The sequence below is a fragment of the Dipodomys spectabilis genome, unplaced genomic scaffold (assembly GCF_019054845.1).
Source record: "Dipodomys spectabilis isolate Male_0828 unplaced genomic scaffold, ASM1905484v1 ptg000094l, whole genome shotgun sequence".
In the NCBI taxonomy this organism is placed as follows: Eukaryota; Metazoa; Chordata; class Mammalia; order Rodentia; family Heteromyidae; genus Dipodomys; species Dipodomys spectabilis.
The window spans coordinates 18,463,869-18,490,185 of record NW_024870771.1 but is presented as its reverse complement, the minus strand read 5'-3'; positions in this window follow the sequence as shown (position 1 = coordinate 18,490,185).

The window sequence follows — 26,317 nt, the reverse complement described above, 5'->3', positions numbered from 1 at the left end:
GGCTTTCATATTTAGATTAAGATTCTGGGCCACAGAATAGGCTGGGCCAGCAGGCCAAGCCAAGGAACCAGTAGATTCTTATTATTTGAGAACCTGAAGAGATATAAAATTTTGAGGGATGTCATGCTCTTTTCTGGCTACTTCCTACTGACATAGGGGCATAAAGGGTCACTAGGTCTGGGGTCTTCAGGTTGTGGGTTTGCATTTGTCAAGGCGGAGTAAGCAAACTCTCTGGTTGCTTGCAGTAATAAGATGCCTATGACTTGCTCTCAGGTGGTGTCCTGGGTGAGGTCAGCTATCCTATTAAAGAGAAATTTTTGGATAGCCAATAGACATATAAAGAAAGGCTCAACCTCTCTAGTCATAAAAGAAATGCAAATCAAAAAAACATTGAGATTCCACCTCACCCCAGTAAGAATGGCTATAATCTAATAACAACAGATGCTGGAGGGGATGTGGCCAAAAGGGAACACTACTGCACATTGTTGGTGGGAGTGTAAACTTGTTCAACTACTTTGGAAAGTAGTATGGAGGTTCCTCAAAAGACTCCACATAGAGCTCTCCTATGACCCAGCAATCCCTCTTTGGGGCATTTACCCAAATAATCACAAACAAGACCATACTAAAGCTACCAGCATGACTATGTTTATTGCAGCATTATTTACCATAGCTAAAATATGGAACCAACCCAGATGTCCATCAGTAGATGAATGGATCAAGAAAATGTGGTAATATATATAGCACATATATACAAAGGAATTCTATGCCTCTATCAGAAAGAATGACATTGCCCCTTTGGTAGGAAATGGAAAGATTTGGAAAAAATTAAATTAAGTGAAGTAAGCCAGGCCCAAAGGAACATGGGTCCCATGGTTCCCTTATTTGCAATAACTAGTATATGTCTGAGCCAAGTAGAATGGGTCAAAAACTATGTACATATGACCAGAAAGATGAAGTTAAGTGAAATGAACCCCAAGATAGGGGCACAAGTGGTTTTTTTCTTTCTTGCTATTATTTCTAACATATTTATAATGTACTATTTGATTTATTTGATTTTTTTGTTTCTTTGTATGTTCCTCTCCCATAGTATAACCCTTGTTTTCACTGTACTTGATGCCCATGCCCTGAATCTTGTATATACACATCTTTAATTTGAGGAGGGGAAGGGAAAAAACAAAATGCTTAAATAGGGATACAGGTTGACCCATTGTAAAAATGAGATGTACAAGACACTATGTTGAAAACAAACTTTACAATTTAGGTGGGAGGGGTAGTTGTGGAGGGGGTAGGGAAGGATTAGTAGGGGAAAAACAAAGGAGGAAGCAACAATGTTGGATAGGAAATGTACTCATTACCTTGCTCATGTAACTGTAACCCCTCTGTACAGTATTTTTACAATAAAAAACATATTAAAATTTAAACAAAAATAAACTTTTGGAAAATGTTAAAAAAAGAGCATAGAAGACAAAGGAGTAAAAAGATGACTATTAAAAGTCCGAATAGAGGGGCCAGCCAGGGAGACCATTGGTGTGATTCCCATCTGTGATTGAGATGTTCCTGCAATTGAGTTAGTGTTTCTTGGACTACTTCTGATTTGTTAGCATAGAAACAGCATTCTTCCTGTAAAAAGGCACACAAATTCCCTTGTGCAGCAGTAAGTAAGTCAAGCCCACATCTATTTTGGAGGACAACTGTGGCCATTGAGTAGCTTTGTCATTTTAAGGCTAGGGCTGATTGGGTAAGATCTGTAAAATCATCTGTGACCTCCTGGGTCAGATACTTGTAATGGACTTGAGACAATTTGATACCAGTGACTTTGAGGACTGCACTTGATATGGCTAATAGATCCACAATGAGAGGGATGGCAATAATGGGTGAGCACGGAGAATGTCTAATGTAAGGTCCGCTCCTGGAAGGCAAGCAAACTCCACCCTCCTTGCAGCAAAGTCTCCGCCTACTACCTGGGTTACCTAAGCAACTGGCACACCTGGAAGAAGTCACATCTGCATCCGCTGAAGTCACATCTGGATTAGATGTGGCCACACCTTTCCCTGCCCCTACTCTAGATAATGCCTAGCCCAGGACCAGATGCTCTCTTTCCCAGGTCTTTTCCAGCCTTGTGGAGTGCTAACATGGTGTCAGCCAGAACGATGAATAAATCTACACCTTACCTGAATACCACGTGTATAGTGTGGTTCTTACTCGGCAACGTCTCTTTAAAAACCTAACATCTAGGAGGTCTCCAGATGAGTGGAGCTTCTTCCCCAGGAAAGACTGTGAGGTCAGGTAAAAGGCTAACAAGGTGGCAGGACCAGTTGATAGAAATGACACAGAAGAACACACCCTGGTCACATGCCAGAAAAACTCCATTTTGAATATAAACCTGGTTTTGGCCCATTACACTAAAGGAGGAATTTCCATATAACTAGACTAGGGGCAGGAAGGGAGTGTCTAGGTTAGACACGCTAGGGGAGATCATGGTGGACTGGTTAAGAATAATACCCAGCTATTTATGGGATCAGGCTTTGTACAAATCCAGCAGTCAGAAGCTAAGCTGGATTGGAGTGGTTAAGAGCCCAGTGGGAGACCTTAATCATTTCCTGTTAATGTACTGTAGAGGTCTGGTACCTGTGGATAGGAGACCCAGAAAGTTGCCAAGGGAAACTATCCTAACTCCAAGACTCTATAAATAGAAATAGTAGGTAACAGAAAGCAAGAATGTAAATTCCTGTCCAGTTAGGAGGTATAGGCATTAGCTAGGCATTCTTATGAACTATTTTCTTTTTACCTCCTTGCTTTAGTTACTTTTGAACTGACAAGCACAAGTGACATCATTCAGGATCTGACACCATCCCCTCTTATCAGAGCAGTTCTTCAGAACTACCTCTGAGTGGGCCTTTGTTGCCAGGATAAGGTATATCCCAGGTTGGTCTGGTAGGTTTCTTCTCCTTGCTGGGATAATGTCCCAGCTCGCATTTTTGTTTGCTGCTGGGAAAAGGTGTCCCAGTTGGCCAAATCCCAGGTTGGAAGTCGGTGATTGACAGGTAGGGTGAGAATCTCTGCCAACAGACCCTTTTATTTATTTAAATAACAAGGAGATTATCAGAAATATTTTTTAAGCAGGGCTTACCTTGAACTTATTAAGAGTCAAAGTTAAATTTGACAAATAAATACTTGTAAGAGTCATGTGTCTCTATATCTTGTAGTTAATTTTGATTAGCATCATTTTACAAAGTAATATGTACATAATTATTGATGTACTTGTGATCTTCTGCTAGAAGTAACCTAAACATACACTAGTTATTATAAATGAGGGAAACCATGTGTCCTGTTTCTTTGGTTTTTCTTACTTCACTTAATATATGTTTTTAGTGAACTGTATGCAGTTATTTCTTTTATCTTTCATTTATTTCCTTTGGTTTACCCCTGTTGTGACATTTTTTTTGAATTTTTGTACCCTTTATCTTATATATGTTTATCTGATCTAGGGATGGGAAGGGGAATCACAGAAATGGTGAGACAAAGGACAAAGGGTGAGCCAATGCAACAGTGATACTCATCAGACACTATGTTGAAAAAACTTTACAACTTGTGGGGGAGTGGAGTCAGGAGGAGAGAAAATGGAAGAAAGGGAAGGAGGGGATAACACTATTCAAAAAGAAATGTATTCATTACCTTATTTATGTAACTGTAGGCCTTCTGTACATCACCTTTACAATTAAAAAGAAAAAAACATTACTTGTCCCACTGTTGGTCTGACTATGATTGCTTCAGAGGATTAAATCTATAGAGGCAAAACTTAAGAGAGGTCATGATGAGAGATTTGAAACAGAAACTGATTAAATAATCTAGCTATTTTTAATTGTATATTGCCCATTAGGATACTAATTAAGATTGAAACCATTGTAGATGTCACTAAGCCATTTTTTAATTACAATGAAGAATGGAAGAACACAGGCCTGCTTGGTGTCCTTTTAGCTCTTTATCCAAGGTGGCTTACAAGCTTGGGGAACAGATGTATTAGACAGCAAAAGACAGCTTTTTAGTTTTACATATTTATTTAAAATGTGATCATTTGAAGGACCATGATATAAACATTTAAGCAATTACTTTGATGCATCACATAAAAAATGAGATACTGGTTTTACAACAGTGTATTGATCTTAACCTTGAGGGGGGGAAATCTTCAGATTAGTTTTGAAATAATAACCAAATCAATTAAATACCAACTTCACTAACTTTATTAATAAGCTCCACTATCTTATAAAACCCAAGACAGGGGCTGGGAAGTTGGCTCAGTGGTAGAGCGCTTGCCTTGCTTGCCCGAGGCCCTGGGTTCAATTCCTCAGCACCACATATGCAAAAAGAAAAAAAGCTGGAAGTGGTGCTGTGGCTCAAGTGGTAGAGCACTGGCCTTCAGCTGAAGAGCTGAGGGACAACACTCAGGCCCAGAGTTCAGGCCCCATGACCGGACACAAAAAAAAAAACCCAAGACATACTCAAGATTCTGTTTTCTTTTTTTGGTACTGGGGATCAAACCCAGGATGTTGCACCTGTTATCCAAGTGCTTTGCCACTGAGCTACATCCTAGCTCAGAGCAGACTTCTTAAGGCTAGCATTCTACCACTTGAAGCTCAGTTCCACTTTCATCTTTTTTTTTGTTTGTAGTTATTTGGAGATAACAGTTTCACAGACTTTCCTACCTGGGCTGGTAGGAAACACTAGTGCCCAACCAAATTTTATTATTTACAGATGAACTCCCATGTGTATATGTAAACCAGTTTCATATTTCTCATAAATTATTCTTTCCATTCAGTGAAAATTTCTTTGCACTGGATGTATGAGATAACAAATCTTTGAAATTTACTATTGTGTGTAAATGTACCTATCAGAATGTGGGGTCCAAAAGTACTAATGTACATGGAAAACCTACTGTGTATCTATTAAGTACTGTAGGAGGCTCTTTCCACACATTTTCTTGCTGGTCTTACACTTAGTACCTACAGCTGCTTTCTACAGAAGAAAGTACTGTTGGCAAAAATTTAAATATCCCCAACAGCCTTGCAAAACATTTACCATTATTTCTATGAGTAAGTTATCATCAGCACCGCCAAATAAGTAGCTTATCCAAATCCATAAAGCCATCGACTCAAAGTCTGTGCTGTCTCTGAAAAATCACCTTTTCTCATTCTCTAATTGTTCCTATTAATGTTTAAAATTTTCAAAGTGTTATGTCAGTCCCAACAAGCAGAATATACACTCCAAATACACTAAATATTATTTCAGGTTTTTTATAGCACAACTTGTTCTATCTATATTTCCTTCTAGACAATGAGAAGAAATTTGTAAGTAAACTGCTGAAAGTGGTTAATAGTTACATTATGGATGTTACATATTTTTTTCAGTTTTATTGATGATCAAAACCTCTGCCTTGACTAGAAATGATTGTGAAGATAATCATAATGGTAAAAACCATGCAGGGAAAGTGTGTATATGTGTGTGTGTGTGTGTGTGTGTGTGTGTGTGTGTGTACCTATGTCTGTGCATGTGTATGTGTGTGTTATATCTATGTGGATAGGCTCATTAATAACTTTGGGATAAAAGCCTTAAGATGGGCAGATAAGAGTACCAGTAGATAGTAAATGTATTGATGTATTTTTTCCAAAGCTGAATAGCTGTCAGTATCTACTGTAAATTAAATCAGAGCCAAGAGCAGGCAACTGATGAGAATTAGAAAGATCCAGATATTCCACTAATTGCACCGGCTTACTATGGTTAAATAAAGAACATCCTAAAGGTTTCTGACTTTATCATTTGGTCTGTATTCTTTAATGGACATTTGTTAAAGATTCAACTTTACCATGCTTGCAAATGTGTCTTGTGCTTTTCAAAGAGGTGACTTTGAAGTAGTGAGAGAAAAGTAGAAGGAGGAAAGCAAAGTACTAATAATGATTACTTGCAAGCCAAGCTTAACAATACTTGGCTTACAACTGATTTGAATCTTTCATTTGGAGCTTTACCATTGCACATTCTATTGTATGTCTGTCTCTACACAGACTCATTAAACATATTGATGTTCTTCCCTTTTGTTAGTCTAAGAAGGAGTACAGCATCTATGGCTATGATCCCAGCTTTCCTATTCAATCTGAGAATTATATGAAAGTTCAGAGAGAAGTGTACCATTTATTTGTTTATTTTTCAATGGGATAACAAAGACCTCAGATATCTAGATGGCACTTTAAAATATGTCATTGCTTCACAAAAGATCAAACTTCAGTCATGTGTCATTAGTTAACCAGGGAAACAATAGCTGTTGTTTCACTAGAAGAATATCATTTTTCGTATCTATCTTTGCATTTCAGCTCATACAGAGATTATTCTCATTATTCTTATAGTCATCTAACTGTGCCCACTGCTTCTAAGTATACTTGTACCCAGAAAAGCTGGATTAGCATATGACTTTATAGTCTTGACATTTCTATAGCATGATAGACTTATCTTTTAAAACAAGTCTGTTTAAAGGCAGACAGATGAACAGATGTGTATAGCTATGTTTATAGATATTAGACCATTTCATATACAGATGAATAGATTTTTTTAAATTTGATGTTATTTTATTTTAGCATGTCACTGTTTTTAAAAAGCATTGTATTTTTTTCTTCTGGAATAGGCTACAAAATATCACTAGGCAATAACTTCCTTTTGCTCTAATCTGTATTTTCATTTAACAATAATCAGTCACCACTACTGCTTAAATACTTTGGACTTAGTCACAGTGATTATAGCTATATATACATTATCTCCTTTTCTTTTTCCAGTACCCACAGAAGTAAGTGTTGGTTTATGACAGTAAAACCAACCATACTATATTACAATTAATGGAGTTCAAAAAAAAATCACATGAAATGTGTGCCATGTTGTCAACAGGTTAATGGAATAGCTAGTTTGTAGTTAGAATGGCAAAAGGTTACTGGGGCAGTAAGGTTGAGAGAGAGAGACAGACAGACAGAGAGAGACAGAGTGTGTGTGTGAGAGAGAGAGAGAGAGAAAGAGAGAGAGAGAGAGAGAGAGAGAGAGAGAAGAGAGTTGAAGGAAGTTCAATACAAATCTGGGTACAGAGTATAGAATAAATTATAGTAGGTACAAAATTTCATCTGTGGGATATTTTAGATGTTGTAATCATCCTGGAGATTTAAAATTCTTAAAGAGTTGATGTCCATTGCATGGGTCCTGGTGTTGCAGGCTGGGATTCACTCATTGTTCTCTGATCAACCATTGGAGAAGAAAAGAACTTTAGGCCATCCCATCTCTTTGGAAGAAAGTGAAAAAGAACTTCATCCACTTTCCCTGCATGTGAGCTGATAGCATAATATTCCTTTTTATTTTTTATTTATTTTTTTTTGTCGGTCATGAATTCTGGGCCTGTGCACTGTCCTTCAGCTCTTCAGCTCAAGGCTAGCACTCTACCACTTGAGCCACAGCACCACTTCCATTTATTTTTCTGCTTATGTGGTGCTGAGGAATCAAACCCAGGGTCTCATGCATGCAAGGAAGCACTCTACCACTGAGCCACCTTCCCAGCCCATATTTCAGTTTTGAATGTGTTTGCATTTTGAGAAATAACTTTCTTAAGTTTATGTAACTAATAAGAGGTAGAACTGTAGCACAGTAGGATATTGGTCCATGGCCACATGGCTATTGATGTCAGTGCCTAGATATGAACCAGAGTCCATTTTCTGACAAGTTTGTATTAAACTATAGAGCAATAGAGAAAAAATTCTAAAAGTAGTGGACATTTAAATCTTAATAATTGATATGCCATATTAATTTGGATTTCTTTGTGGCAGAAAAAGTCACTATCATTTGTTGTTTCCAATGTTTTAGGACCTGATGAAAAATATTACAGGAGTAACATAACTTTTAATACAGTACAACTCTTCCCTTGAAAAATTGAATGCATAATAACCTTTCAAAAAACTGAACATTTCTTTTCCTCATTCCATGTCTTATCTTGAAAATTGTATTCCTTACTTATTTTACTATTAGAAAGGTTTACATTTAGAGGCCTATGCTTCATGTTCTATCACTTAAGCCATGTCTCTAGTCTTGCCTTTTGATGGTTATTTTAGAGAAAAAGTCTTGTAGATTTTTCTTCCTCAATGGCTTCCAACTGTGGTCCTCCAAGTCTCAGCCTACTGAGTAGCTAGGTTTATATGTGTGAGTCACTAGCACTCTGCAACAATTGTTGCTAAATCTCAAGCTCTCCTCTCTTATAGTTGAGCAATCTGATCTTGGTGGAATTAAATCATTCTCTTATTTCCAATTTACTGTGTTCTAAAGCAAGTCTTTGAATGCAAGTGCATCTGTTTTTAAAGTCCATAGGTTTTCCTACTTAGGCTACTAATTGAGAAATCCTTATTAAGACTCTGAAGTGTGTCAGTCTTTAGGTCTTCAATATCACCCTGCAAGAATCAGACAAGAGCTTAGGTAAACTTGCAATTGATTCCCAGCATTGACAAACAGAAGTGATTCCATCATTCACAAAGAACAAAATGCCCTTCATTCTATCTCATGGGGAGCATGAACTGTGGCTTGGGCAAACTCATTTCCTTGAGCACTAGAATGAGGAAATAAGTATAAATGTCTGTGTATTGGGCTTTCAAGGGTCAATAATCTACTAGTAGGGCCAGAATGGTCTTCAAAGACTACAAATGCAGCCAGTTTCTTATGAGATGAATTGTAGAGCATAAATAAGAAAAATTCAAGTCCCTTGCTCTCCCTTTTATATTTAGTTTGTGATATTACGTGATACTTTGTTAATTACACTGGTTAGAAATTACAAACAGCTTTAAAAGGCTAGTGATATAGCTCAGTGCTAAGTAGAGTACAGGCTAGGCATATACAAGGCCCTGGATTCTGTTTTCAATATCCTTAAAAGTAAAAGCAAATATATAAAGCCATATTTAGTCAAAGAAATTCATTCTTCTAAATATATCTGATCTCTGCAACAAAGCTTCAATAGACCCTGGGACCCCAAAATTGTCTACAACCTAATTCCACTGTAATGCTTTAGTGTCTTCCTTAAGAGCCATTTTAAGGTCATTTGATACCACAGGGGTGAATGTATTTCCATTAATAAAGACTGAGATTTTACCTAAGGAAATGTTAATACTAAATCGTCACCATAGCAGATTTCTGCAGATTTGGTGTCATGGCTTTTATAGATTCATATATTCTTAGCTATATTCTCTCATTAGAGAATATGCTTTGTTTGGGTCATCACTTTAGGCATAGAAAAATACAGCATTGAAGAAAGCATGAGATAATCATTTGCAATCCATCACGACTTCTTAAGGAAAAGAGAAGATAAAACTGACAATTTAGGCTAGAAATGATTATTAATACAATGCTATATAAAAATCTGGAGACGGTTGTGTGCAGTACACAGCTCATGTCCATGATTCTGAAATCCTGGAGGCTGAAGCAGGAGGATCTCTATTCCAGCCTTGACTAGGCTATGTAGCAAGACCCTGTGTCAAAAGGAAGAAAAGGAAGAAGGAATGAGAAAAATGAATGAAGGGGTAAGGGAGGGAAGAAGAGAAGAAAGGAGAGAAGAGAGATTAAAAAAGGATAAAATTAGAAGCCTAGAGAAATATGAGTAGTAGAAACATTTAAATTAAAGCAGGGTTGTGTTTGTGTGTGTGTGTGTGTGTGTGTGTGTGTGTGTGTGTGTGTATGTTGTCAAAGACTTAAATATTGTGGATGAGAAGATAAAGTCATATATGATGGCTTTGATGCTATATGGTGTGAAAATGTAGACTGGGTTGCATTTGGGTATCCATAAAAAGCTTGGTCTGCTTGATCTGCCAAAAGGATATTCAGATTCACGTTTTTGTTAGGAAAAAATCATACATTTCATTAATTTTACAGCCTTGCAGCTACCTTTGGATTTTCCATAGCTTGATTTAATAGTGTTTCTTTTTGAGATAAAAGTTGACTGACCTTTGAAGAAGAAAAAAGCATATTTATACACACTGACAATTGACCTGTTTCAAAGTCAAAACCACACAGAGGTTATGTTACAGAGTTGCACGAATTTAGCACATTGTTTACTGCAGTAAAATTTCTAGTTCTCCTGGAGCAGTTTTTATTCTGCCTGACCTTTCTTTAACACTTCAATATTCATGTCTGGCTGCTGCTCTCATCCAGCTCTGTGCAGCTTCAAGGCTGCTAATCTGATCATTTCTCTCTGTTCTTCTCACCTTTCTCTTTTTAGTCACTCTACCAACAACAAAAGAAGAAAGTTATTTAATTTACATTTTGTATCATTCATAACTCATAACCCTAGGGATTGTTAAGGGCATGACTTCTTTTCAGAAAAAATATTGGAGGTAGAGAAGGTCAGATGAATATAGTAACTCAGAGTATAAATTCAATTACACCAATCAACTATTTACTTACTTTTCACACTAGGCCATGTGATGTAACAGATGCTGAGGCAAATGAATTCATGTGGTTTTATAGCTAATTGCTCTCAGTCTGATTAATAATATAAAACATAAAAATTAATGAATTATTTTATTTAAACACTTAACAAACATTTGAGAGTGCATGTGTGTATTACATAGTAGTAATGCAATAATGAACAAAACAAAACTCCACTTTCAAGGACTTTGTAGTTCAAATGGAGGTTATTGACAAAGAAAAAGAAAATTACAATATAAATGATAACTATTAGTGCAAAAACAAACACAGGGTCAAAGAATAACCTTGAAAGAATATAGAAAACTCTCTGAAGTATGTGTCCTCCTTCTGGTATCTGAGGAAAAAGTCAATTTCCTCAGTCTTGAAAGGAAGAAAAGAATTTCCAGGAATTGGAAACTGCACATTTGAGATCCCAGAGGGGGAAACACTTAGCATGAAATGAAATGATAGTAGGATTATGTATCCATAAATCCGTGTATTAAATAACACACACACACACACACACACACACACTCTACATGCATACATGGCCAAACTTACAAGGATCTCTGATTGGATGAATAGAGATGTAATCATTTGGGTTTAGAAGTGGCAGCTACTGCAGGAGGGAAGAGGAAAGAATATTGACAGTGAAAGCAGGAACATCAGCTCCCCGGTGCTGGGAAGCATAGAAGCAATGGGCTATAATGATGACAGCCTCAAGCATTAAAACAGCAGAAAAATTAGAAAAATTATTTGAGGGCTTACAGCCCTATGATAACATGGAGAAAAATGACAAAGAAGACCTTTCTGAATTCCTTCTCTATCTGTAACCTCTTTGTGGTAACATCCTTACATAACCAACTCTTGGCTTCTCTTTTTCTTTACTTGCTATAGTCATTCACCAGAATATCCCTTAAATATGTCCTCTACACTAAAAATATTTAGCTCAATCCTAGACATTTCATCTGAAATCCAAGCCCAGCTAACCATCTTCATATCCAGTATCTGCACCTCAATATTATACAGGACAAAATATCCTCTCTTACTCATTACAAACTCCATAACTCCTCTCATATTCACAAGAATATACTAGATTCATTTAAATACATTTTATGTGACTCTAGAAGACATAGCAACTTCAGAAAGGAAGAGCCAAAAGTCCAGAAAAAGCAACTGTATTTTTCTAAGTTGAGGAAAGAAGTTGTGGAGACACCTTATTTCACAATAAAGGATATGATCTCATAGTAGTAATCAGATGGGAATGTAACAGGACCTACTCAGATTCTTCCTGATTTCTTTGTGTGGGATTCTTTCCCTCTAGGTCTAGAGCAGGACATTTGACAATGTGCTATGACTGACCTAGATTCTGGGGAGATGTCATAGAGTACATTTTCTAGTTGTTTTTTTTTTTACTTTTTTCCCTGAGGGGGAGAATAGAAAAAAAAACGAAGAGAAATATGAGAGCAGGAGAATGTCAAAGGGAGTCTGCTTTTGAGGCCTTTGTCACCCAGCTTGAAAATAGATTGAGCTCCTCAAGGTATATGTTGGCCATATCTGAATCTCCACAGTATTTAACAAGCCCTTTTTATTTAACAAATTAAAATTAATTAATTACCATATAATCCTAGCTAACCAGAAGGCTGCGGATCATGAATTGAAGCCAGTTCTGCCAAAAACTCTGTGGAACTGTTATCTCTAATTAACCACCAAAAAGCTGGAAGTGGAAAGGTGGTAGAGCACCAACCTTAAGCAAAAAAAAGCCACGAAAAAGTGCAGGGCCCTGAGTTCAAGCCCTAGGACGGGCACAGAAATGATTAGTTAATTAGTTAATTAATTGATCAAGTTATTTGATTTCTACCAGATCACCACTTCATCACTACTTTATCTTCAGTCGTCCACACACTATTGATACCAGTTCCTTATAGAAATTTAAAGTGTTATGCTTGAGTTTAATCTTCTCCTTCATAACCATCATACAGGACATTACAAGTTTGATTCACTCTACCTTCATAATATTTCTGAAATTCAACCACTTTTATCACCATCATCTGAGTCAACCATACAGTTCACTGAACTAGTGAAATTGTTTCTAACTGTTCAGACTTAGATTGCCTACTCTCAGGACAGCCAGAGTTATCTTTAAAAGTTTAATCAGGATTGCTAAATCCCAGCCTTACTGTAACATGTTGGGCTAAATAACCCCTTGTTTGGAAGTATTGTCTTGGATATTATAGGTTATTTACTCAAAACTATCCCTGGACTCTACCCATTAGGTTCCAGTAGACATCCTCCCTACCTCTCCCCCCCCCCCCCACGCCTTCCTCACTGATTTCACAATGAAAGATGTCTCAGAACCAAATGGAACCTTAGGAGCAACATTGTTCCCTGCTACAGAGAAGGAGCAAAATTGTTTCCTGCTACAGAGATAAGCTGAAATCATAAGATTAAATCAAAATTGGGATAAAATCAGGAAAAAAGCACAAGTCTTCACAAGGGACTGCACAACTCCACACACTGCTGCTTCCCCAGCAACTTGACCTTTCTCTGCTCATCTGTAACTCCTCTCTCTCCCTCTCTCTCGGGCCTCTTGCTCCAAACCTATTTCTTGGACCCACTGTTGTCTCAGGAAATGTCAGTCATGCTCTTGCCCTTATTAAACAAAGCTCATATTTTCATTCAAGTATTTATTAAGATGTTATTTTCCAGATAACACATAATCACCCAATGATCACAGCTGAGTCTAATTGGTCCTCATAGCCTGACATCCTGATCCATGAATTCAATAACCCTCACAAAGAAAATATTTGAAAATAAATTGTGTCAGTATTAAATTTGACTTCTCGTGATTATTCCCTAAATAATACGACAGGTCAATGTTCGATGTGCTTTACATTATATTAGCTAATACAAGTTATCTAAAGATGGCTTAAACTATATGGGAAGATGTAGATTAATTCTATGAAAGAAATAGATCATTTTATAATATGGGAATTGAGAAACTGTGCCTTTAGGTATCTTCAAGTGGTCAGAAAAACGCATCTGCATTCAGACTGACTGGAGCAGATGATCAGATGATGAATGAGTGCTTAAGCAGTGGTGGCTCATGCCTTTAATCCCAGCTACTCAGGATGCTGAGATCTAAGGATCAAGGTTCAAAGCCAGTCCCGGCAGGGAAGTCCATGAGACTCTTATCTCTAATAAACCACTCACAAAACTGGAAGTGGCAGTGTGGCTCAAAAGGTAGAGTGCTAGCCTTGAGCTGAAGAGCTGAGGGACAGCATTCAGGCGGGAGTTCAAGCCCCAGGATGACAAAAAAAAAACAAAAACAAAAAAAGAATGGAAGTCCCTAAGAATGGACTTTTCCCTCAAATACTATATGGCAAATTGGAGCTTCCTGATGAAACTAGTTCTCAGTGGCTAATGAGGGATCACTGAACTACCATTTATTTAGCACTGGTACAACTAGTTTGCTCCCAAGCTTACTCTTTGTTATCACGTTCCAGTGTAAGAATATATTCATCCATTGGGCAACTGTTCATAAATCTGCTTTCTGAACACTGCTTTACACTCCTGAGGTTTAGAAGTTAATAAGATAAATTCTCCATTCTAGCTATAGGAACTAGACATTAACCAAGTCAACAAATTTGAGATTAGAAACATAAATCATTATGCCCTTTTGTGCTGGCTACCATTGTAGGTAAGGATATAAATACATAAACCCTAAAGACCTAAAATTTGATTTTTGTTTGTTCAAAGTTTGATCCATAAGTCAATTCTACCAAATTCAATAATCAGATACTCAGTAGTACTCAATAATATTTCTTGACTAAAAAGATGACCTAAACTAGAATTGAAGAAAATTATTTGTGTTACGAAGTCCTTACAATTTTATTTTTAGGGCATTTGGGAGTAGTTCATTGTGAAAACATGCACTGATTTCCTTCATGAGTCGGTTACAAATATCTCAGTGACAACTGGCTTGATAATTCCCTATCATATCTGCATGGCAAGAGAACAGAGATGTATGACCATATAAGTTGATGCTAAGTAAAATGAACCCCAAGATATGGACACAAGAGGTCTTTCTTTGTCATTGTTTTTAATATTCTATGTGATGTTTTTGTTTCCTTTGTATGCTCTTCCCCCACTGGTATATCTCCTGTTGTCACTGTACTTGATTTTGGTACCCTGCATCTTGTATATACATTTGTCTAATTTGGGAAGGGAAAGGGGAATAATAAAACGCTGAAACAAGAACACAAGATGACCCACTGCAACAATGATACCCACAAGACAGTATATTGGAAATGAACTTTACAACTTCACGAGGGGGGAAGTAAAGGAACTGGGGAAGGGAAGGGATAGTGGGAGAACAACAAGGGAAAAGGTAACAGTGCTCGACAAGAAATGTACTCATTGCCTTACTCATGTAACTCATCCCCTCTACAGCATCTTCACATGAAAATAAAAATTTAAAAACAGAGAACTGATATGTAAATCAATGTCCTAAGTATTTTTAAATGATGTGTTCACTATGTTCAAGAAGTACATATAGGGCTTGGCATGTGGCTTAATAGTAGCCTTGCCTAGTACGCATGAAGCCCTAAGTTTGATGACTCACTACCATAAACAGAAAAGGCCAGAAGTAGCATTGTGGCTCAAGTGGTAGAATGCTAACCTTGAGCAAAAGAAGCTCAGGGACAGCACCCAGACCCTGAGTTCAATCCCCAGGACTGGCACAAAAAAAGTAGATAAGTTTCTTGATCCATTCATCTACTGAAGGGCATCTGGATCCTTCCATATCTTAGCTAGGGTAAATAATGCTGCACTAAACATAGTTGTGATGGTAGCTTTAGTGTGGTCTTGTTTGTGATTATTTGCATAAATGCCCAAAAGTGGGATTGCTGGGCCATAGGGGAGCTCTATGTGGAGTCTTTTGAGGAACCTCTATACTACTTTCCAAAGTGGCTGAATGAGTTTACATTCCCACCAAAAATGCAGTAGGGTTTCCTTTTGGCCACATCCCCTCCAGCATCTGTTGTTATTAGAGTTCTTGATTATAACCATTCTCACTGGGGTGAGGTGGAATCTCAATGTTATTTTGATTTGCATTTCTTTTATGGCTAGAGAGGTTGAGCATTTTTTCATGTGTCTATTGGCCATTATCAGGCAGTTGTTTCTTTGAGGATTTGTTTTGGAGGGATTTAATTTTTTAAGTTCCAAGTATATTTAAATATGATACCCTTGCCCGCTGTATGGCTTGTAGCTTCTTCCAATTTGTGGGCTTTCTATTGATCTTGTTAGCTATGTCCTTTGTCATGCAGAAACTCCACAGCTTCATGTAATCGCATCTCTCCAACCTTTCTTTAATTTGTTGTTTCTGGATCTCTATTAAGAAAATTTCAGCCTGTGCCAAGGAGACCTAGGGTTTCTCCTATTCCTTCCTTAAAAGTTTTCAGGGTGTCTGCTTTGACTCAGAGGTCTTTGATCAATCAAGAAAATGTGGTATATATATATATATATATATATATATATATATATATATATATATATATATGAATTCTATGCCTCCATCTGAAAGAATGACATCGACATATTTGTTAGGGGATATAGAAAGACTTGAAAACAATTACATTAAGTGAAGTAAGCCAGGCCCAAAGAAACATAGGTCCCATGGTTTCCCTTATTTGCAATAGTATATGTCTGGGCCAAGCAGAAAAGCTTAAAACTTATCTACATATGACCAGGTAAGATGATGTTAAGCGAAATGAGCCCCAAGATAGGGACACGTGTTTTTTTCTTTCTTGCTATTGTTTCTAACATATTTTTTTGTTTCTTTGTATGTTCCTCCCCCACAATATAAGCCCTGCTTTCACTGTATTTGATGTTGGTGCCCTGCATCTTGTATGTACACTTCTCTAATTTGGGGAAGGGAAGGGAAAAAAACAAAATGCTTAAATAGTAATACAGGTTGACCCATTGTAATAATAAGACATACAAGACACTATGTTGAAAAAACAAACTTTACAATTTAGGCGGGGGAGGGAGGAGTGTAGTTGTGGGGGTAGGAGGGAAGGGATGGTAGGGGAAAACAAAGGAGGAGGTAACAATGCTTGATAGAAAATGTACTCATTACCTTGCTCATGTAACTGTAACCCCTCTGTACAGTATTTATACAATAAAAATATATAAAAATGATAAATAAAAAAGTAGATATAGTACAATCTGTCTGAGATGGCATGAGAAGGTTATTTAAATGAGCCTTAAAGGAAAAATACCAGGAAGAAAACCACCCCAAAGACAAACTAACCTCAAGAAATAAGTTAAATACTATCAAAGTCTTACTCTGCAATTGTCCCCACTCAATAACCAGACTCTTACTAGTTTAAAACCAGTAACACTAAATCATTGCCCATCCTAAAGTACTCCAACAAGTAAAATATTATTAAAATTCATGCCAGGAAAATGAAGTTTAATTTGGGACTGTTATAAGTAGACATCATTTATGTTATTACAAACATTGCCTTCTAAACTGCCTTCTAGCCAGACACTGGCGGCTCATGCCTATAATCCTAGCTATTCAGGAGGCTGAGATCTGAGGATCATAGTCCAAAGCCAGCCAGGGCAGAAAAGTCTGTGAGAATCTTATCTCCAATTAACCACCAGAAAACAAGAAGTGGCACTATTGCTCAAATGGTAGAGTACTCGCCTTGAACTGAAGAGCTGAAAGATAGTACCCAGGCCCAGAGTTCAAGCCCCACAACCACCACCACTAACAACAACAAAAACAACAACAAATAAAAACCCCAAACATGCCTTTTACTGTTTTACCTACTGTGCATTCTCAGGCATGAATGCATAGCTATGCTAGGGTCTAGCCCATCGGTAGAAGAATAACAATTGTCTCTCCCTACTCCCTGTTCTGTAACCTTTCAAATGCCTGAATCTTTACCAATTCTTGAGTTCAACTATTTGCCCCTAGGTCTTCTTGCTTCTGACTGATTTTGTTCCTAGATTTCACTGTTTCATTTTTTTTTTAACTTGAGACTTTGAAATAAAAGTCATTTGATTTTATTTCATTGTGTTCTGTTTTCTAACTGACTCACTTCCATCCAAGTATATATGAGAGCCTAAACTATATAGAGGGAACAGGGCATTTTCTGCAGTAATTGTTAAGAGAAATTTCATTATGAAGAAATATAAATGGTAAGAATTAACAGAAACTCAATACTTAGATGTGGCAACCTACACAAAATGAGTGAGTTCATATTAGTGAAGTTAGTCAATGTGAATAGATTACGGCCAAAAGTTTGTGATAGAACATTTTAATAAAAATGAACTGTGCAGAGATTGAAAAAGGACATTAGGAAGATTAAAAAAGACAGAAATAAAGAATGGAAGAAGAAAGAAGGAAAAGAAGGAAGGAAGGAAGGAGAAAAAGAGAGAGGACCAAAGAAAGAAAGAAAGAAAGAAAGACAGAAGAAAGAAAGCAAGAGAGAAAGAGAAAGAAAGAAAGAGAAAGAAAGAAAGAAGGAGGGAAGGCAGGAAGGAAGGAAGGAAGGAAGGAAGGAAGGAAGGAAGGAAGGAAGGAAGGAAGGAAGGAAGGAAGGAAGGGAGGGAGGGAGGAAGGGAGGAAAATCTGGAGACATTGTTTTCATGTTGAAGGAAGTTCTAAATGCCAGGCCAAATAAATGAATTTTATCAGAATGCAGTAGTAAAATCAATTTATTTTTCTGAAATTTTTGGGTCATGCTGTGGTTTGAACTTAGGGCTTTGTGAAAGCCATGAAGTCATGGCTTCCTTTTTTATTTTATAGGTAAGGTCTCAGGCTTTTTTTCCCCCAGGCTAGTCTGAACCACAATTCTTTTGCTTACTCCTTGCACATAGCTAGGATGACAGTCACACCACCATGCCTAGCTATTTTGGTAAGATTGTAAGCTTAAAGGGCAGAGCACTAAGTGTAATGGTGCTGTCTGTGCTATTCCTGCTGTTGCTGACATGTCCTGGAGCAGGGAAGAATAGGAAATGTTAATGTACATTGTGTGATGTTTGGCTAAGTCTTCTCCCAAAGTCTCATCAGTTAAAGGATTGCTCCTCAACCCATGATGTTTTGTTAGATTGTGGAGCCTTTGAGGGGAGTATAACAGATTAGGTCATGGGGAATATACACTTAAAAGGGATTGTGGGAATTCCATCTCCTCCTCTTCTTTTCTTTTGCTTCCCAAACATGAGGTGAAAAACTGCTTCACACTGTGCTGGTATCAGGTTCACAGACTCAGAGGGAACAAAGCCAAACAATCATAGGTGGAAACCTTTTGTGAGCCAAAGCAATTCTCTCCTCTGCTAGGCAAGTGAACTACCACTGAATAATATCCCTACCCAAGTCCTTTGTTTTTGTTGTTGTTGTTTCTTCCCATTGGCAAAAAGAAAATCAGGATCATATAGGAGTTTGGGGGGGTTTTGTTTGTTTGTTTTGGGGGCCGGTCATGGGGTCTGAACTCTTGAGCTGGGCACTGTCCCTCAGCTCTTCAGCTCAAGGCTAGCGCTCTAACACTTGAGCCACAGCACCACTTCCTGCTTATGTGGTGCTGAGGAATCGAACCCACGGCATGCGAGGTAAGCACTCTACCACTGAGCCAACTTCCCGGCCCCGTGTTTTGATTTTAATTTACTGAGGAGCCATAGTACTGATTTGGGCAATCACAGCACTAATTTATATTCTCACCAAGAGTGTATATATACCTTCTACCCCACATTTTATCAGTATTTGTTATTTATTTTATTTTATTGTTGATGGCCCAAAAGATTGGGATGAGATAAACTCGCTATCATTTTTATTTGCATTTCCTTTATGGCTAAGGATGTTGAACATTTCTTTCTTTTTGTATTTCATTTTTGTAGCATTTTTTATTGTCAAGGTGAACATTTCTTCATGTATTTATTTGCCATTTGTATGTCTATCTTCTGAATTCATTTGCTTATTAGTTAATTAATTAGATTATGTGCTGTTTTGGTGTCAATTTTTTTTATCTCTTTCTATATTCTGAATATTAATGCTTTTTACAGTGAATCGCTGACCAAGAAATCCTTTCATTCTGTAGGTTGTCTCTTCATTATGGTAATTTTTTCCTTTGATGTGCAGAAACTTTTCAATTTGATGCAGCTCCGTTTGTCAGTTCTCACCCTTATTTCCTGAGCAATTTAGAATTCTGCCTGTGTCTATATCTCCAATTGTTTTATATACATATATATTACAATTGTGTATTAATTACCACCAGTTTAAAAATAATCCATATGCCAAATTGTCTATTTTTGAGTAATATTAGGAACCTCTTCACTGCAGTGAATAAGAACTCATGGAAATACTCTCTGACAATGGTAAACATCTAACTTAAAAGACACAGATCTGCTTCTCAGAAAGCAACAGAATAAGAGGAAAAACTGTGAACCTTAACTGAATACCATCTTAGAAGCAAAACTTTGTTAAAACCAAGTTAAAATGTGGTTCTACAGGTGCCTCAATCTTCTGATTCCCTTGCATGTCTGTTTTCCAGACCACTCTTGTGGGCGTTTTCATTTTATCTTCCTAAAATTTTGTGTACTCTGTAAAAATATTGGCCTGAAGGTAGAAAGAATATTGGGATACTCATGCATCTTCTAGCTATCTCTACACTAATGTATACTCTCACGAACGTGTATTAATGTTTCTTCTACTCCACATCTTTACCAGCATGTGCCATTTGTTTTATGGAAGATGGCACTTTTGATTCAGGTGACATAAAATCTCCCTGTCATTTTGACTTGCATTTCCTTTATGGCTAAGGATGTTGAACATTTTTTTAATGTATTTATTTGTCATTAGTATTTATTTTGAGGACTTCCAGCTAACTTAATCCATTTGTTCTTTATTAATTCATTAATTAGATTAATAATTGATCATTTCTACCAATTTCCCCAGCTCCATTGTTTTCCACCTTATATTAGCATTCTGGAGACTAAGGATAATTTCTGTCCTTAATTTTATGAATTTAATCCTTAGTAAACATAAATTTTGAAGAAAAAAATAGATATTAGTAACTGGTTAACTTATTTTGTTCAAACAAAAGGTCTCAGTGCATTTCCCCATTCTCTCTTCCAACATTCATCACATACAAAGATCTGGCACTACTCCAGGGGACCCAGCAAGCCTGTTCCATCTCTTCCCCACAGTGATCGGGAACAAAAAGCAAAATCAGGATCCTAGCCAGATGTTTATAGCAATAGAGCTCTGGAGGGAAGGATATTTTTTCTTTTTTTCTAAAAGGATGGGAAATTATGGCGCAAAAACACTGTATTTTCTTCTGCAAGAAAGTAGAAGTTAAGAAAATGAGATTAAAATTATACTTAACAAGGTTTTTTGAAGAGATACAATGTCTTTAGATGACAGTTTTTTGCCTTCACAAGGGTGGGCCTGGTGAAGCTTCACTGTGTGCTCCACTGAGCTGAAGCAAAGACCCAGAATGCATTAGAAAAACCAAATGAGCTCACTACTTCAGTGTGCCATTTTCTTTAATGTTCATATTTGTTTGCTTTCATTCCATATTTTTTAGTGCTAGAAATCAACCCAAGGCTAGGGTTTTATTACTGAATGACATCATGAACACTTTGATTTTAAATTTTACCCATATAATTCATCTTAGAAATAAACACTCACAAACTGTTAAGTTTCTTCAAACGTTTTTTTTTTTTACCTTTCTTTTTTTGGTGATATGGTGTTTTAAACTCAGGGCCTTATACTTAGACAGGCACAAATCTAGACTTCCACAATCTGCTTATTTTAGGCTTGCTGTCACATCTGAGATGTAAATGCTACCACCCTCAACATTTTTCCATTGAGTTGGTCTTTCACAGACTATTTCTGGGATGTCCGGAATACACAAAATCCTACCAATCTTAACATCTTGTAGCTTAGGATGCCATATGTCTACCACCATATTTATCTATGACTTAGGAATGGACCTTATGCACTCTTCTGTCCAGGCTGGCCTCAAACTATTATTCTCTTATGAACTAGAAGCACATAAAAAGAATTACAGGTGTGAGCCACCAGTACTCAGGTAAGTTTGATTTCTTTAAGTTGTATTATAGTTAGCAGGCAAGCACTTAAGGGCATGGACTGGTAATAGCCATACACACACACACACACACACACACACACACACACACACACACACACACACACTTACTGTTAATAAACCAAAATAAAAATAAAAATCTGGAAAGTTTATCATTCCCTTGTCTTTTTCCAAGAGAAATGCTTTTAACTTCACATGAAATAATCCTTGGTGAAAAAGTTTAAATATTTTTAGAAGCATGTTTGGACCATTTTTTATTGCTAAATTGTATTTGTCTCTACATAAACACAACACTTTATGATAGTCATTGTGATAGTCTCCAATACTTCTGTTTGCAAAAATACTTGCCATAATTTGTTTTATTTTACTCATTAAAATATAAGAAACCTGAGTACTGAGACAATGTATATCTCATATAGTGTGCTAGAAAGTCTGTTTCTTCCTAGATGAATAACTTCCTAGGCATAACTGAGATCCACTCTCATTTCTTGTAGAAATATAGCTCAAAAAACATTATTGACAACAATATACAATGAGGGAAGTTCTTTAGTGATGGTACTAATCAGAAGAAATATAGGGAAAACGCTGACAGTACAGAAGAAAGAATGAGTTAGTACAAAAACCTCAAAGATATGTATGCATTTATTTATGTATAAGTAAATGTATTCTTTATTATTTGTATTGCTACTAGTATTTAGGTCCAAATATATTGCTTATATACATATATATTTTATATTATGTACAAAATGTGTTATGAAATATGTATATATGCAATTAAGAAATATGAAAATGTATATTTACTAGAAAATATGGAAGGAAGCGCAGAACCATCTAATATATAAACAAAAGAGCATTTTTGTATACCTAATAGCTATAAAGACTTGGAAAGGTTTAAGAAGTTGGTCAATGGAGAATTCAAAATTAGTGGGAAGAAGAAGGGGAAGATGGTCATGGACAGGCAGGAGGATAAGCAAGCTCTCCCTTAGAAACCAGTATTAGTATTCCAGTGGAAAATCTAAAGCTAGGGAGACACACTAAGTGTGTTATCATAGTACAGAGTGCTTAGTCAGAGAGGAAAAACTCAGGCACCTTAGTTAAGGACACAGATCGAGCACCCCGGTTCAGGGTGGCAGCTGCGGCTGCCGCTGGCCACCATATTGGGCACAGATAGCCCAGGACAAAGGCACCAGAGTGGATTCTAGTCACCGCCAGCAAGAACCAACAAGGAGTGGAAATCTTCATTTGGCCAACCACAGACAGTCGCAGATCATGTATGTGGACAACCTGGAAACCAAGGGATAGGCATGAGTACCCCAAGACATCCTCACTCCTCACAGAGCAGCAATAGGAAGGTAGCCCCTCCCCGCCCCACTCCATCTTTGATACAGACACAGACCCAGCCAGAGTAGTTAGGAGAATTTGACCTGTGGCAGGGCTCAGCTCCACCCCGGGGAGATTTGCCCCTCCCAAGCAGAGACAGCTCTGAGTGGGTGGGACAGACTTTCCTTAGTGGGTAAAGAGATCCATGGGCTACCCTACCTAACTGCTGCACAGGAAGCAACCCCAGCCCTTGGGCAATTGGAAACTTGGTACACATAAATCCTTAAATTGGCTCCAAGCTGGAATGATTGAGTATCTCAAGAGCTAGCCCATCAGGGTAAAGCTACTGATTGCTGACATACCACTGCTCAACCTACAACCTACAACCTACAACCTACCACCCCTCACAGCAACTCCAAGTTAGAGGAAACAGCCACCTTGCTCTTTTGTGATACTCAAAGATCACCCTCTCACTGAACTACCCTGGGAGGAGGGACATGAACTCCCTGGTAAGAGAGAGCCTCCTTCAGGCTGATTTAAGAAACCAACCAAGCAACAAGACAACCCAACACCACAAGCAAACCAGAGACTCCACAACCAAGAAACAGGCTATAGACATAGGGGAGACACAAGAACTGCCCCTGCCCACTCACCCACCCACCCCCAATTTTTTTTGAAGAACATTTTCTACCTATATTTTTTAACTGTTGTCTGTTTTTTTCAATTTTTATTGTAGTTTTGTTTTTTGTTTTGGATTTTTTTGTTGTTATTGTTGTATCTTTTTTTTTTAATATTCTCTTTATACTCATTAACCTTTTGGTACTTCTAGGGTTTTTTTTTTTAATTTTTTGCATTACTGAATTGCTGTTCAGTTCATCTCCAGATATATACCTGTCTTCAAATATTAGACCTTACCCTTCATTGTGTTCATAAATTCAGATATTGATTACTCAATTCACAAACTCCCAGCCTTAACTCCATTAATTGTAGAATTATTTCTTTATACTTATATAATTTTTAAATGTTTCATTTTAAATTTTTGCTTTTTTAAACTTTCCTTTATGGGCTGGGAAGGTGGCTCAGTGGCAGAGCGCTTGCCTTGCATGCCTGAGGCCCTGGGTTCGATTCCTCAGCACCACATAAGCAAAAAGAAAAAAAAGCCGAAAGTGGCGCTGTGGCTCAAGTGGTAGAGTGCTAGCCTTGAGCTGAAGAGCTGAGGGACAGTGTCCAGGCCCAGAGTTCAGGCCCCACGACCGGACCCAAAACAAACAAACAAACAAAAAACAAAAGTGAACTTTCCTTTATCTTTATCTCTCTTCTTTTCTGGTTATCCCTGCCCTTTCTCTGATTCACTCTCTCACTTTGCCTCCCTATGTTCCTCCAAACTTATTTTCACCTCATAATTCTCCATAAACCTATTAATTTCTGGTCTGCTGACCCTTACTTGATTTTTCTTAGTCCATTGATCCCTGTTTGTTGTTGAATTCGATTATATCTATTGAATTAGATTGTTTCAGTACCCATTTTGACTGGATCAAACAATCTGTGCAACTAAGGGGTTCTGGATGATGTTTGCTTTAAAATAGTGTTCTAGCTCAGACTCAGTTTGGCTATCACACCCAAATGGGCAGAATAAGCAGAAACACAAGAAAAATGGCAAGTCCAGGTGTTTGAACTCCCGCTCATGACAATCAGGAAACAGAGCAGTCAATAAGAAACCCAGGAGAGTTCCCAAAATGCTCTACAAACAATACTGGTAAACATGCTGAATGAAAAATTTGAAACCCTGCAAAAGTCTCACTGTGAGTGTGATAGGTAAATACGTGAGCATGATAAGGCTAATGAAAGTTTAATACAGGAATATCGCCAGCATGATGAGGCTAACCAAAGATGTACACCACACCCTAAAGACAAACAACTATCAACCAAGAATACTACACCCAGCTAATCTCCAAAACCTAAGGTCAAATAAAAACCTTCCACAGCAAAGAAAAATTGAAACAATATGTCTCCACCAAACCATCCCTACAAAAGGTATTTAAAAATGTCCTACACATAGAATAAGAGCACAATAAAGGCCAAGAAATAGCCCCCAAACAGAGAATCCAGAAAGCATAGGAAGAACCCATTTGGCACAGTCCCCACATAGATAGGCAACATGGCAGGAACTACCAAACACTTCTCAGTCCTAACTCTCATTATTAATGGACTTAACAATCCAATGAAGCAATATAAACTGTCTAGTTGTATCAAAAAGCAAGATCCTTCTATCTTCTGCCTTCAAGAGACACATCTTGCCCACAAAAACAAACATTCTGAAAGTGAAAGTCTGGAATAAAATCTACCAAATGGCCCCCATAAACAGGAATATCAGATAAAATAGACTTCAAATTAAAATTATCAAGAAGAGATAAAAAAAGGTCATTATATACTAATTAAGGGATCTCTCCCTCAGGAGGATATTACAATTTTAAATATCTATTAAAAAAAATGAAGCACCCAAGTTTTTCCAAGAAACATTACTTTCCTTAAAATCACACATTGATCCAAAGATATTATTTGGGACTTTAACACACCACTATCCCCTCTGGATAGGTCAACCTGGCAAAAAGTCAACAGAGAGAAATCTCATACCTAAACAATTGCATAGATTAACTAGACTTAACAGACATCTACTGAATATTTACCCAACAGCATCAGAATACACATTCTTCTCAGCAGCACATAGAGCATTCTCCAAAACAGTTCACATTTTAGTCCACAAAGCAAATTTTTTTTTTTTGTCCAAATTCAGAAACATTGAAATCATGCCCTTCATTCTCTCAGACCACAAGGGAATAAAATTAGAATTCAAAACCAAAAGCCTCAAAAGGAAATCCTTCGTTTGTTTTTTGTTGTTGTTGTTTTAGGGGTTTTTTGGAGGCTGAACAACACACTGTAGAAACACCAGTGGGTCATGGAAGAGATTAGAAAGGAAATTCAAGTGTTCATGATATTTAACAACAACACACATAATATCGGCTTTCCTGAGATACAGCAAAGGCAGTACTCAAAGGCAAGTTTATAGCTCTGACTTCCTACATTAACAAATTGGAGGGATCTGAAACCAACAATTTGATGTGGCACCTAAAACTCTTTCAAAGACAGCAAAAAGCTAAACCCCAATCTAGTAGACGGAAAGAAATAATTAAAATTAAATCAGAATTAAATGAATTAAAGTCCAAAGAAAGAATCAACAAAACAAAGAGTTGGTTCTTTGAAAAAAATAATAAAATTGACAGACCCTTAGCAAATCTTATCAGAAGAAAAAGAGAACACACCCAAATGAACAAAATCCAAGATGAGACTGGAAACATCACTACAGAAACAACCAAGATTCAGAATATAATAAAGGGATAATTCTCAAACCTTTATGC